Source organism: Podarcis tiliguerta (genome assembly GCF_965153285.1).
Source record: "Podarcis tiliguerta genome assembly, chromosome: 12".
NCBI lineage: Eukaryota > Metazoa > Chordata > Lepidosauria > Squamata > Lacertidae > Podarcis > Podarcis tiliguerta.
In genome coordinates, this window is record NC_139545.1 from 11,149,510 (window position 1) to 11,164,753 (window position 15,244).

A 15,244-nucleotide genomic window follows, 5' to 3' on the forward strand; every position below is an offset into this window, starting at 1 on the left:
CTGTCTCTCTTTCTCACACAGCCATTTTTCTAAAAAAAACCACAATCCTTCTAAACTAGTAATGGCCATGTTTTTCTAGCCCAACTTTCCTGTACCTGGTGCCCTTTGGCTATTTTGGACTTCAGCTCCCATCAGCCCCTGTCACCACAGTCAATGGGCAAAGGTGATGGGAGTTGTAGTCCAAAACATCTGGGGACACCAGGTTGCAATTGCTGTTAGTGGGCCCTGCTGTAGCTGCCAGTATTGAAGCAAGAGCGTTCAAGCCGTTTCCTAAATGGCAAGGCTGGAGAATCTTGTTTCAGTATCTTTATTTCACCCACATTCTAGGGATCTGGATTTACACTGAGTATCTCTTTAGGTGTCAGGGACTGGCTGGATGATGAGGACTGGTGGGAGGCTCCAGCTGGAGAGCCTCCTAGGGAAGACTCAGAAGGCTGAGAGCCAAGGGAATGGTGGTGGGACAATGAAGCAAAGGACAGAATGGTTAGATGCTGAAAAAGCAACCGGCTTCAGTGAGAGGGAGGAAGAAGAAAACACTGCAGACATAGGACAGGGAGCTGAGGAGGAGGTGGGGACTGAGGCTGCAACAGATTCACAGGAGCCTTCCGGTCCTACTGTATTCAGCTCCCTTCCTGCCTTGTCTCCAAAGGCATGGAGACTGTTACATGTAGCAGAACAACATGCGCAGAGGGGTGTAGGGGTCCTCTCCCTGAGATTAAGTCTGCTTGGAAAATGCTATACCAGGGCTTGTCTTGCTCACATGTTTCTCTGTTTTATTCCCTGAATAAAAAAATCAATTTTACTGCTTGTCTCTGAGTCTCCGTGCTGACTGGCAGCTGAACCATCCCTGACATTAGGGCAGGCATCAGCAATTTTTGGCCCTCGATTGTTGAATGATAAATCCCATCAGCTTTGACCTTGCTGCCTGGAGTTGATGGGAGATGTAGTTCAGGAACACCTGGTGGACCAAAGGTCCTGGTCCCACCCCGCCTTCTGGGAACAAGGCTAAAGGTACAGGGGGATTTCATGGCATGTTTATCAAGCTGATGAAGGATCTGGAAACCAACCCCTATGAGGAATTGTTGAGGGAGTTGGGCATGTTTAGCCTGGAAAAGAGAAGACTGAGAGGAGATATGATAGCCATCTTCAAATATCTTAAGAGCAGTCACATAGAAGATGGAGCAAGCTTGTTTTCTCCTGCCCTGGAGGGTAGGACTTGAACCACTGGCTTCAAGGTGCAAGAAAGGAGATTCAGACTAAACCTCAGGAAGAACTTTCTGACAGTAATAATAATAATAATAATAATAATAATAATAATAATAATTTGTTATTTGTACCCCGCCCATCTGGTGGCTGGGTTTCCCCCGCCACTCTGGGTGGCTTCCAACAAAGATGAAAAATACACTGAAATGTCACATATTAAAAACTTCCCTGAACAGGGCTGTCTTCTGAATGTCAGGTAGTTGTTTATCGCTTTGACATCTGATGGGAGGGCATTCCACAGGGCGGGTGCCACTACCGAGAAGGCCCTCTGCCTGGTTCCCTGTAACTTGGCCTCTCGCAGTGAGGGAACCACCAGAAGGCTCTCGGAGCTGAACCTCAGTGTCCGGGCAGAACGATAGGGGTGGAGACGCTCCTTCAGGTATACTGGGCCGAGGCCATTTAGGGCTTTAAAGGTCAGCACCAACACTTTGAATTGTGCTCGGAAACGTACTGGGAGCCAATGTAGGTCTTTCAAGACCGGTGTTATATGGTCTCGGCAGCCGCTCCCAGTCACCAGTCTAGCTGCCGCATTCTGGATTAGTTGTAGTTTCCGGGACACCTTCAAAGGTAGCCCCACGTAGAGCGCATTTCAGTAGTCCAAGCGGGAGATAACCAGAGCATGCACCACTCTGGTGAGACAGTCTGCAGGCAGATAGGGTCTCAGCCTATGTACCAGATGGAGCTGGTAAAGAGCTGCCCTGGATACAGATTTGACAGTAAGAGCTGTTCAACAGTGGAATGGTCTCCGTTGGGAGGCTGTGGGCTCTCCTTCCTAGGAGGTTTTTAAGCAGAGGTTGGATGGCCCTCTGTCATGGATGCTTTAGCTGAGATGCTTGCACTGCAGGGGGTAGAATGGATGACCCCTGGGTCCCTTCCAACTCAAAGATTCTATGATTCTGCATGACATAAATGCCCCTTCTGGAAATACAGAAGACTATCGTGCATTTCTGTGTTAGCTGCAAACATGTTTTCTCCAGAAGCAAATTACATGGAAATGAGTGCTAAACAAGTGCTATATTCAGCTATATTTCCAAAGTGGCTTTTACACTGCGTGAAAGCTCAAATATAAGATAGAAATGAAGAGTTAGGGAAGCATCGGGAAAATAGAATGAACAGAATGCAACCCAAGTGGGAAGGTTCAATACTGACAGGCTGGGATGCTCATCCGACACTTCCCTTGTGAAGGCAAATTTGGAGCATAGCTGAATAATGGATGGTGAGCCCCCTCCTTTTATAGACATATTACATCTGTCTCTAGCCCAAGAGAGGACCCTCTGAGTCATCAGAGTGTCATTGTCATTTTCGTCACAGAGTACATTTGTTTTGGAATCCTATTGTTAAAAGACATGCTGCATCTTGTAAAAATACCCGTTGTGGAGGCTGAAGTATTCTTAGGTAGTACGGAAAGAAGGAAGGTGGGGGAGAGGCAAACGTAATTTACCTTGTCATTCAAGAATAGAAGAGCGTGACAACAGATATGCCATTTTTGTACGATGCCTTAATGAGCTCAATAGAAAGGGAAGACTTTGTCAGCTTTACGAAACCTTAACACCGGGAAAAGAGTTTGTCCCCTCTAATTTAGTCAAAGTTAGTCACAGCAAAATCCCAGTGATCCAACAGAATAAAGCTTCAATCTAACCCACACTCAGCTGGGAATAAGGCCCATTGGATCCAATGAAACTTACTTCTGAGTAGACATGCTTTATTTCATGCCCTCCAACAATAACAATTTATTATTTATATCTGCGCATCTGACTGGGTTGCCCCAGCCACTCTGGGTGGCTTCCAACATATATAAAAACATAATGAAACATTAAACATTTCAAAACTTCCCTATACAGGGCTGCCTTCAGATGACTTGGGGGTTGGATAACTCCATACCCACCAACGTTTCTCCAATGAAAATAGGGATGTCCTACCACACCCTCCAATATTTTTCTGATAAACATAGGGACATCTTCAAGAAAAGCTGGACAGTCCAGGATCAAATCAGAAACCAGAATGGCTTCTATAAATCCAGGACTGTCCCTGGAAAATAGGGACACTTGGAGGATCTATTGTTTGGAATTGTATTGTAAGTTAGCCTGGTCATGACTTAGTCCATTGGTTTCCTTGGTCATGACTAATTGAAATCCTGCCATTTTCAATGGGACCTACCCATTACTAAGTTCCACTGGGCTGTGCTATTCACCTGAATATGAATGAGGCTGGATACACATGAAGAACCACCATAATATGCTTCTATTGGCTGGTAGCTTTTGCACACCTCTAGGCTAAAAGCCCTTCCTCTCATGCAACTCTCAAGAGATCATTTGCTCTGTCTAGTCAACAAATGTGGTTCCTCCCCCATTCCAAAAGAAATAAGCTGCTGGGTGCCATTTGTGCAATAGGGAGCAAGGAAGCTGCCTTATACCAAGTTTGGCCATTGGCCCACTTCAATCAGTATTGCCTACACTGATTGGCAACAGCTTTCCAGTGTTTCCACAGGGGACATTCCCAGACCTACCAAAAAACTAGGGACCATGCATGCAGAGTAGATGCTTTAACATTGCTGTAGCCATTCCTCCCAATTGCAAGGTGGAAACCTGCTAAGAATAAATAAAACTGCAATGTTTACGTGTTCACTGTTTCTTTAGAAAGGAGAGGGTAGGGAACGAACCAGAGAAGTTGGGAAAGAACAGAATTTTCCTCCCAGCAGAAAAGCAGCTTTGACAGCAGGGACCCTTTTTGAACCAAAGTAAGACATTTTCCAGTCTGGCTAGGTGTTAACTTTCTGTGAAATGGCAATGCTTAAGTGTCATTGACAGCCTTACCCTCCATGAATTTGTGCAAAAAAATTCTTTCCTTTTTTTAAAAAAAACATTAATGATTGACACAGAAACTAAATAACCAGTTGAATTAAATGATCCAGATGAGCAATTGTTTTAAATATAGTTCTATGCATCTGGGGTGGGAGTGAATTGTTATATTTTATATCTGCAGGAAAACATTAAAGGGGGGAATAATCGGCTGACAGCATGTTCAAATCAGTTATTGTATGTCTATCTCAGCCCATATTTTTAATGGACTTCACTATTCACTCAAAATTGAAGCCTTGGGACTTGGTGGGCTTTAAATTAAAATGTGTGGTTGTTAATTCCTGCCACTTATTTCAACAGCCAGGCTACTTTCTGCCTTTTGTTCCTCTTTCAACTTGTTCTTCAGCCCAGGAAAGCTGGGGAATGCACGTATCACTGTTCCCAAAACATTTCTAGGTCAACTGGAAATTTTGAAAGAGAGATTCTTTTCATTAGATTTCACACTGTATTTTGGAGATCAGAAACATGCAGGCCAGACAGGGTTAGGAGTCAAAACCCCTGCATGCTTAACAGCGCTGAGTTTCCTTTTGAGGCTTCTCTCTTGGTACTCCTGTTATTCTAAGGATGTATACCTTAGGCCTACCACCGTTGCTCATGAAAAGGCATATAAAGCTTATGGAGGTCACTAAGCTTGAATAAAAAAAAAAGAACCAAGGGGGAAAAAATGCCACAGAATTTCTGAATCAATATCTGATGGGAAAGCAAGCTCCAAATTGGCACCAGGCTTAGCCGTCTGGAAAACAGGACATTAACAGAGAACAAACACCTCTGAGATGATTTGGATCTGAACAATGCCTTTTATAATTCACCACTGTGCATTTAAGAAATGTCACAGAGGAACACGAGAGATGGCTGGCTTTGTAAACTTCTGTTACCAGTAATATAACAGAGAAAATCCTCTGTACCTACTTCACTTCGTAGGATCAACACAATCCAGTTAAAGCTTCTTAATCTGAAAAGAAAAGGATCAGGAAAGAGTATATTAGGTTTTTTATTTCCTTCCAGAGGTAGGACATTTGAATGTGTCTTAGATGCACTGGGGGAAAATCGCATATTACAGCATGTTACCTATGCTGTGTCTGCTAACCCTGGGCTTAGCAGCCCCAAGCGTTAAGCATCTGTTAACTCAACAAAAGCATGAAATGAAGGTCAACACTGTAACAGATCCCATATCATCCAGCACCCTCTGTTGTGTATGTATATTGATGATCTGCAATATCCAGACATTCAAAAGATCTTTACTTTCATAAACATATAACTGAGAATAATTTAATTACAATCTCATGCTTACTCACTTTGTTGCTTATAGAGAGCACAGGTTTTTCCTTATTAACATTTAGGGATCTTCACCCCAGACAAACCACACCAACACACACTGCTTCAACATCGTCCAGAGAAACCACTTTCATCAGCCATTCTCTGTCACACACACAGAGAGAAGAACAGTTAAAAACAACAGTTACTTGAATAACAGTCACAACAGAATGGAATGCCTCACTCATGTGACTCACAGTCAGCCAACCACATGAGAGAGCTACTAGCAAGAGTAATAAAAAGAAATTATCATTTAGGGGAATTGAATTGAATTCTAAATTATATTCCAGAAACATGGGAGATTTCAAGGGGTCAAAAAAAATGGATGTACCATGCTATATTAGAAGCAAAAAAACTTGTTTTGATGAATTGGAAGAGCCGCAAAAAGATTCCATTGAGCACATGGATTGATAATATGGACAAGATTAGCTATATACGAATGAATTGCATGTCGACGCAAAGTAAGAATGGATAAATATGAAGAAATCTGGAACGAATATTTAAGCGATAAGGCGGATAGTGGTGGGAAGTATGAGGAGGAAAGAGAGGTGGGAAAATATTGTTAAAAAAGGTGTAGTCATAGGTATATCAGTGTATTCAAATCTGAATTGTCAAATTGTGTTATTATTGTTATTATGGTATTTGTTGTATGTGTCTTTTGCGGTTGTTGTTAGTATCAAAAAAATGATTAAATAATTTTTTAAAATAAATGAGAGCGCTACTGCCGAAGGAAAAACCCCACGCTAAAAATACACAGCAATTCAACATAAGCAAACATTCCCATTTCAGAAAATTGAACCATTATCCTTAACGCCCTCAACCTGCTGCTCCCTCTTGGAGGGTCCAGGACAACTCACACTGTGTCCCCCCCCCCCAGTTGCCTTCATCTCCCCACTTCTCTACTCCCCCGCCATCCATTGTGATGATGGTGGGGGTGACAGCTGCTCCTTCTGCCCTTGGCTTACATTGGCAATGGTTGTTTTGCCATTAGTTAGGCAGTGTCCTCTGCCCACCCCAGCTTACCTTTTTCTTTTGTGGCATTGCTAACTAGGCCTTCCAGCTGTCTGCCTTGCTCTAGGAAGGGAAGACGCAAAACCCTGGCTTGGTAGCAGGAGATTACAGGGCTGGAAATGACAGAGACACAGGAAAAGCTAGGGATTGTGCTCAAGGCAAAGCTAGGTTTTTATTAAAGTAAGGCTTTTCTACAAGAATCTTTCATGGCTGCCTAGGCAGGTCTAACATCTCAAAAGAGAGGGACTGAGGCCTGATTAAAACCCAACTTAGCACTGCTACAGATTCTGGAATATTGGAACTATTAGAAAAAGATGGAGTGGAATTCTAAATGTTGCAGCATGGACCAAAATCTTCTAGGATGAGTTGCACAATAGAGCAAAGAAAACTAATAAGATGCAGTCAACAGTAGGCCCATATGTATTTCTTTATGTAGATCTGTACATGGACACATGTATTGCCATGTTTTTTATTTCTTCTTCCCTTGGAGGAGCTCAGAGTGACTTGCATGGGGCTCTCATGTCCAGACACTGATTGGGTCCACACACACACTTTGCTCCAACACTGCAACAGAACTGGGAACTCCTTTTGGTTTAGGCTAGTGTGAGCTAAGAGTGATGCTGTCAAGTAGCTGATGTGCTGATAGGTTTGGCAGGCTGAGATTAGACAGAAGACACTGCCTTTCTGGCCAGAGTTGTCTTAAGACAGGTTTCCTCAACCTCGGCCCTCCAGATGTTTTGAGACTACAATTCCCAGCATCCCTGACCACTGGTCCTGCTAACTAGGGACCATGGGAGTTGTAGGCCAAAAACATCTGGAGGGTCGAGGATGAGGAAGCCTGTTTTAAGAGATTTTGCTGCCTGAGGCAGATTAGCAGACCCATCAAGTGTCCCTGTTTTCCAGGGACAGTCCCAGATTTACAGAAGCCGTCCCAGTTTCTGATTTGATCCCGGAAGGTGCCTCTTTTCCTTAGAACGTCCATATTTTCATTGCAGAAATGTTGGAGGGCATGTAGTTATCTGACCCCCCCGAGCCGTCTGAAGGCAGCTCTGTATACGGAGGTTGTTTTTAAAAAAATCAATGTTTTATTATATTTTTATATATGTTGGAAGTCGCCCAGAGTGGCTGGGGAAACCCAGTCAGATGGGTGGGGTATCAATAGTAAAATTATTATTATGGAATCGGATGCCCCTAATTTCATCACAGAAATGCTGGAGTGTATAGAGTAGCCATTGGTGCCTGCCACCCAATGTCAAGATGGCATAAAAGCGGCTCAGGTTATGTCAGCACCTGATATAGAAAATTCTCTGGGAGTAAAAACACACTGGAAGTATGTTAAAGTGTGTAAGCATTTGCTGCCCTTTCTTTTCTTTCCTTTTTTGTAAATAATTTTTTATTGGTTTTGCAATTTCAACTTCAACAATTAATTTCCATCCAAAAGAAATGATTTTTTTTAAAAATAAATAAATAAATTAAAATTGCTGCCCTTTCATGATGTCTGCATCAGCTGCCTGAGGCAGTCGCCTCATTCTACCTAATGGTAGAGCCAGCTCTGATTCTGGCTGGTGTTTATTTAACTGCTGTCATTGCAACTAAAGGACAGGGCAAATGGAGCTACAACAACAGGGGGGAAATACTGAACTGTTTGGCGACGGCAGTAGCGGAGGCGCTCTGGAATAATTTTAAATCAACAAAGGGGTGGGGGAGTGCCATTCACTTCCAGGAGCAATTTAGGCTGGGAGATAAGCATATATGCTTCCCACATTATTTATATAAATCTAATTTTCTCCTCAGTAGGTGGTGCAACATCTGATTCATCTAAGTGGGCTCAGCAGAATATTTTAGATGAGCTGAAAACAGTTTATTTTGGAAAAATGGATTGTGTAGAAACAACATGCCCCACTGCATAAGCAACGAGATGGCCCAGTTCCCTTGATTATCGCATGAGGAGCCAAGCTGTGCAAGCAAGGCTGATGGAAGTGTGTAGCACTCTGCCAAAACGTGGTCAATACCCTCAGCTGTGACAGCACCAGCTACCTGCTGGGAGCTGGTGGGTGGAGAGGGGCTCTCCTCAACAGGATTAGCAAAGTCAAAATAATAAAAATAATAACCAGTGGTTACGGGGTGCATGCCCAAAACTGTTCTACTGTTAGGGGCTGGGCAGAGGAGACCACCTCCCCAGCTTGACCCTTCCAGAGAAGAAGGAGACAGTTCAGAATTACAACAGGGGTTTGAGGGAGGTCACAGCTCAGAGGAAGATGAGGGGGAAAGCTGGGAAATAATGGGAGAGGAGGAGAAGGAAGAAGAAGCATGGGGAGAGACACAGCTGACGGACGCACTGTCTTTAGAAAGCATTCCAGACCCCCCTCCTAGAACACGCTGGGCCTTGAAAGTAGGAGAGCAAAGAGCTCAAAGCCAAAAGGCACTTTTCCAGCACCCATAGCGATGACTCATGAGGAAGTGGGAGAGATGGAGGGGGTGGGGTTTCACTCGGAGCAGCACCATTACTCCAAGAGGCTGCATTTCTAAGCCTCTCTCTGTGAATATTGAATAAAAAGCATTGGTAAGAACTTTCCTTGTCTTACCATTCCTGGCAATCTACCGTGGAGGGTTGGATCCTCTGATGCCTGACATCTACGCAGGATATAGGAACACGGAAAACTGCCTTATAATGAGCAATAGCTCTCCAGGGTTTCAGAAATGCAATGTTGAGGCCCCTCCATTCTGTTTGCTTCTTTGTTTTTGGTGGGTGTATTCAGTGGCATAGCAAGGTCAGGTGGTACCCGGTGCAGAAAATTTCTTGTCACGCATATACTCCCCCCACTGAAATCTAGTTGGACTCCCAAGAGACGGTGATCTATTCACAGTATAAAAAGACTGTCTGTGATCAAAGTTGTTGAGCTTATTTTAGGGGAGGGTTGGCCAAAGTTGTTGAGCTTTCTTTGGGATTCCAGGGTTTGGGTCCAGAGTTCCCTCCATCTATCACTTGTTTGTTTGTTTGCTTGCTTGTTTGCTTGCCTGCCTGCCTGCCTCCTTTGCGTTCTCTCCCTGCATGCCTGCATGCCTCCTCCAGTGAGGCTGTCAAATGAAGGGGAAAGGGGGGAACGCCAAACCTCCCCCCCTTTCACAGAGGGATCAGGGCAGGCAGGAGTCACAGGCAGACAGCACGCCGAATGGCACCCCCCTTGGAGATGAACACCCGGGGTGGACCGCCCTCTCCTCCCCAGGTGTATTCTGCAACTTGAGACAGATACAGCTGTAGTGCATTAGTGGGGGTTGTATACAGCACTGTTCACACATCAATCCACTATAATAGTTGCTCTACGATGCTTCCCAAATGTTATCACATTGTTGCCACCTGGAGGGACATCCTTGCATTGTCGCTCAGCAACAATAGGATCAAAACAAAAAAAACCCCACCCTGCCCTATTTATGGTATAGAACAGGCACCCCCAAACTTGGCCCTCCAGCTGTTTTGGGACTACAACTCCCATCATCCCTAGCTAACAGGACCAGCGGTCAGGGATGATGAGAGTTGTAGACCCAAAACAGCTGGAGGGCCAAGTTTGGGGGTGCCTGGAAAGTTGCAGGAGTTCAGCAGGACATTATGGGACATGCACTGATTGGAAATGAAGAAATATATTCACCCCAAACCTTTGCAGAAGCAAACAATATTGTAAGTACGGCAACACCATCATGAGCACAAATCATAATAGATGCACCCTTGAAAGGACATTTAGACGGGCACTTTCTCAGACCTACCTGAGGATTTTATGACGTAAATCCAAGACCTTCTGAATGCAAAGCATGTGTTCTGCTTCTGAGCCACAGCCCTTTGCAACTGCTATGCCCATGCTTGTAAGTCCCCGAAGCAGATCAGTACTCAAGTACCCAAATATTTAAACTTTCCAAGAGCACATTGCCCTGAATGCAGAAGGAGCCTTTATATTCTTAGCAGGCAAAGTTTCTTGACATTAAGAGTTTGGCACTGAATTAAAGATCCAAACTGGGAAAAGAGACAGATTTTGCTGCTTCTAATAGATAACTTTTATATTAATAAATGTCAAGTTCTTTCTTAAGTTCAGTAAGTCAATAAGTAAAATAGACTCCCATTCTCCAGTTAATAAAAAAAGGAAAGGGTTATTACCCAAGGTTTGTTTTGCCCATTTTTCAAAACATGTTGGCCTGGTTCAAATACAATGCTAAACTATTATTTAATGTTACATGCATGAACCTCTTTCCCCATCGCTGTAGGAATGAGATCAGAAGCTCTTACTTTGCCTTTGAATTAACTGTCAAAACAAAAAGGCTCCTTTTAATCTTAACTGTGGTCTATTGAAACAAGGCAGCTTGCCTTAAAACCATGGTTTGAAGTTGGCTTGCTTTAGTAGCAAGCCATATTTGATTAATCACAGTTTATCCAAGTTTGCACATAAACTGTGGTTAGTTAAAAACAGAAGCAAAAGCTTCCGGTCTCCTACTCAAAGTCACCATGAAGGACGAGAGGCGACAGGCACCTAGAAATTTAGGGGATATTGAAATTTCACGAATGACAGATTTGGGGCTTTAAAATTTCAGCACCCTCCCCCCCTCCTCCTTGTACCTTCTGTTGTTTGTCATTGTGACACCCACTGCTGCCCTCTCAGCTCGACACCCAATGCACATGTTGCACTTCTCTAAATCCATCTGTGCTGGTCCCGGGGGGAGGTTACCGTGGGGCGAGGTCCAGGACCTGAGTCGGGGGTCGGCAGACAGTCCTCCATGGGTGAAGTAGGGTCCAAAGCGAGGAGCCGGGCACGGACAGGAACTCTGGAGGAACAGGACTGGGTGCTGGCCAAAACAGCTCTTCAACGATGTTGCTCCTGCAACTGGGCTGACTGGCCTTTATCTTCTCTGAGGCCAGGGGCAGTCCCGGCCCCCAGGAGACCCACCTCTCCTGGCCTTAAGGCAAGCACTCCTCCTGGGAGAAACCAGTTCCCTCCGCCTCTCTGCCCTGAGCCTCTGCAGCTCAGGAGAGGCTGGAGGGTTACTGGACCCAGAGGGAGACTCACCTTCCCCTGACAGGGCTGGGAGAGGCGCACCTGTAGGCACTGTGTCCTCAACCACCTCCGGAGCCAGAGTGGATTCACCTGGTGCCTGCTCCTGAGGATCCGGCACAGGTGCAGGTGCTTCAGAATCAAGGCCCTGCCCCAGTTCAGCCGGCCCTGGAGGTGGGGACTCCTGTGCAGGCTGGGATTCCTCCGGTTCAGCCTCTGAATTGGATTCCCAGGCCATCACGCCATCTTTGATTTTCCCTCTTTGTCATGACTAGAATACAGAATGACTAGCATATAGGGTCTCCCCTCAAGTGTTTTTGCCACTTGCATTGTGGCTACACTGTCTGGAGATCTCAGGGCAGTTCACAGCATAAACAAACAAACAAACAAACAGGATCCTCCTTTTATAGAGTGTCTTTGTTACCCACGGGCCCCAGGAATGACCCCGCAGGGTTAAAATTGTTGGGGCCGTAGCTAGCCCTGGCCCCCTCAGCCCAGGGATCGCACCAGGCTGTTTTGGCCAATCTAATGAGCCAGTGTGGTGTAGTGGTTAAGAGCGGTGGACTCGTAATCTGGGGAACCGGGTTCGCTTCCCCGCTCCTCCACATGCAGCTGCTGGGTGACCTTGGGCCAGTCACACTTCTCTGAAGTCTCTCAGCCTCACTCACCTCACAGAGTGTTTGTTGTGGGGGAGGAAGGGAAAGGAGAATGTTAGCCACTTTGAGACTCCTTCAGGTAGTGATAAAGCGAGATATCAAATCCAAACTTTTCTTCTCTTCTTCTTCATGAAGTGGTGTGATCCCTGGGCTCAACATAGGCGGCAGCATGACACAACTGGGGGCACCTGCCCCTCCAGGAATAGAGTATTCTGGTAAAGGAATCTAGGGGTCCTGGTTCTCGTCCGAAGTCTGCTTGAGGGTCTAAGGCCATGCCAGGACCACAGGTGAGCTTCAGTTGATCTTCATTGATGTTGCTCCCTCGTTTGGTGTTTACCCTATCAGACGACCAGCCAGAGAGGCGGAGTCAGTTATAGTCTATTGCCAATGCCTAAGCCAATACCGCTCATCCTTTTGTAATTAATAAAGGTGTGGCTAAAATTTATCCAATAACTGAAACTAAAATATGTGTCTGTGTGAGGTTATTTCAGGGGGAGGTCTTGCGGCCTCAAAGCGCAAACAAACATAATAAAAAATAGGGCTACATTAGAAGGGCTCTTAGAACCCAGACCTCCTGGTATAGGGCGGTATATAAATTTAACAACAACAACAATGCACTTAAAACACTCTTAAAATGTTTTATTTGCAGCTGTACAGCTGAGTCCACAGTCTGTTTTCCCTACATATGAGGAGCTCCAGACCTTCCTCAGACGTGTCCATGCCCCTCATCATCATGTGGAAACATCATATTGTGAACCAACCAGGGTGTGCTCAGATAGAGTCTGCAGCAACTTCTCCAGCAATTATCCAAGTTGCTGCAATCGTAAAAGCATTTCAGTGTTACCTGTGCTTGTGTCCGCAGTAAGAATTCCTATGGAAATTGCATCCAGAAGATGCATTGGTCACAAGCAAGGGAAATTTACCATGTGAATTAGTGCTATGGTGCCATGGTGTGTGTTTTTTTATAAAAATTGTACTAAGTACATTGCTGGTGCTTACCAAATAATTTTTATAATAATATAATTAACAAAAGGTATATAATTGCAATCAAGCTACCCCCTTGAGCATTTCTTAGCTAATTGCAGCAATTTAGATGATTAACAAATCACAATTAGCAATTGGTTTTAATATAACGCACACAAAGTAGTTATGCCCAACTTTGCAGCGTCGTAAACAATGTTGCTTCATTATGGATGCAAATGTAATTGCTAGTGTCCAACGTAAGAAAAGGGAGGGAGTTTATGGAAATTACACTGAACAGCGCTTTTTTTTTTTTTTTTTTTTGCCAAGGATGTTATCAACATCTCACCAGCAGGTTATTTCAATGAGCTTTCAGAGATGAACTATCATAAACCTATGCCAAAATTATATGTACTATAGCTTCTTAACAGCTGGCATCTTTACTCAAGTATTATCTCTCTGCATTTCCATCCAATCTCCCAATCAAATTGAGATACCTCTTCTGCAAACTGCTTTTCTCCTATAATGGATGGTTCACACAATGAAACTGACATGCCAAAATGATCCCTGATTTAGCTGGTACTGTGTGGAAGAAACTGTGTAATAGCTTCAGCATTATGATCTCGCCATACTCAAAATTCAGCCCATAATAACTGAGACTTGTTCCAGTTCATATGTATGGATACACAACATCATCCCAATATGACTAAGCCATTTCACTTGAAGTATTCCTTCCAGTAACTGAATTTGCATGATCTCTTTTGACATTTTTTTTGTTTAGTCGTGTCTGACTCTTCATGACCCCATGGACCAGAGCACGCCAGGCACTCCCTTCTTCCACTGCCTCCCGCAGTTTGGTCAAACTCATGCTGGTAGCTTCGAGAACACTGTCCAGCCATCTCGTCCTCTGCCGTCCCCTTCTCCTTGTGCCCTCAATTTTTCCCATCATCAGGGTCTTTTCCAGGGAATCTTCTCTTCTCATGAAGAGCCTCAGCTTCAGGATCTATCCTTCCAGTGAGCACTCAGGGCTGATTTCCTTCAGAATGGATAAGTTTGATCTTCTTGCAGTCCATGGGACTCTCAAGAGACTCCTCCAGCACCAGAATTCAAAAGCATCAGTTCTTCGGCGGTCAGCCTTCTTTATGGTCCAGCTCTCACTTCCATACATCACTACTGGGAAAACCATAGCTTTAACAATACGGACCTTTGTTGGCAAAATGATGTCTCTGCTTTTTAAGATGCTATCTAGGTTTGCATTGCTTTTCTCCCAAGAAGCAGGCATCTTTTAATTGCATGACTGCTGCCACCATCTGCAGTGATCATGGAGCCCAAGAAAGTAAAATCTCTCACTGCCTCCATTTCTTCCCCTTCTATTGGCCAGGAGGTGATGGGACCAGTGGCCATGAGCTTAGTTTTTTTGATGTTGAGCTTCAGACCATATTTTGCACTCTCCTCTTTCATCCTCATGAAAAGGTTCTTTAATTCCTCCTCACTTTCTGCCATTTAATTTGTCTAAATTATATTTTAGTGAAATATTTCATAGGTGGTTGTTGCCACTTGTGTAAGACAGGAAGACGAAGGACCCATCTAGTCCAGCATTGCCTTCCAGCAGTAGATAGCTGGATTCCTCTGGTGAGCTCAGAACAGGAACATGAAGCCAATGACTCTCTCATGTACTTTGCCCCTAGTGCCTGGTATTCAGAGACAGGGATGGAGGAGACATACCATTCAGTTTGCATTTAAAGGAGAACTTGCCTAATTCACACTTCCCAACAGAATATGGGAAACAGAAACATAGCTCCCCTTTGAAATTTCCACATCTCTCAATTTTGCAATGAATTCCTCCAACCAAATGACATGTGCAAAAAATGCAGACACTAAGGTAAAGTAAAGGGGATTGTTACAATTAAGCCGTATATAAATGCTGTGAAATAGACAAATAATAAAGTGTGCACAAAAAATGCATATAGTTAAAATAACGTGCAGAAATGCATTGAATTAGGAGAAATTGTTTTGCAAAAATGTAAATGCTAGGCAAAAATTGTATGCAAAAATGTGTCTATCAGGAGAAATTTGCACCAGAATGCTGAAGGGTTTTCATGAGAACATTTTGTAAAACTGCAAATGGTCGCAGAAATGTGGATAA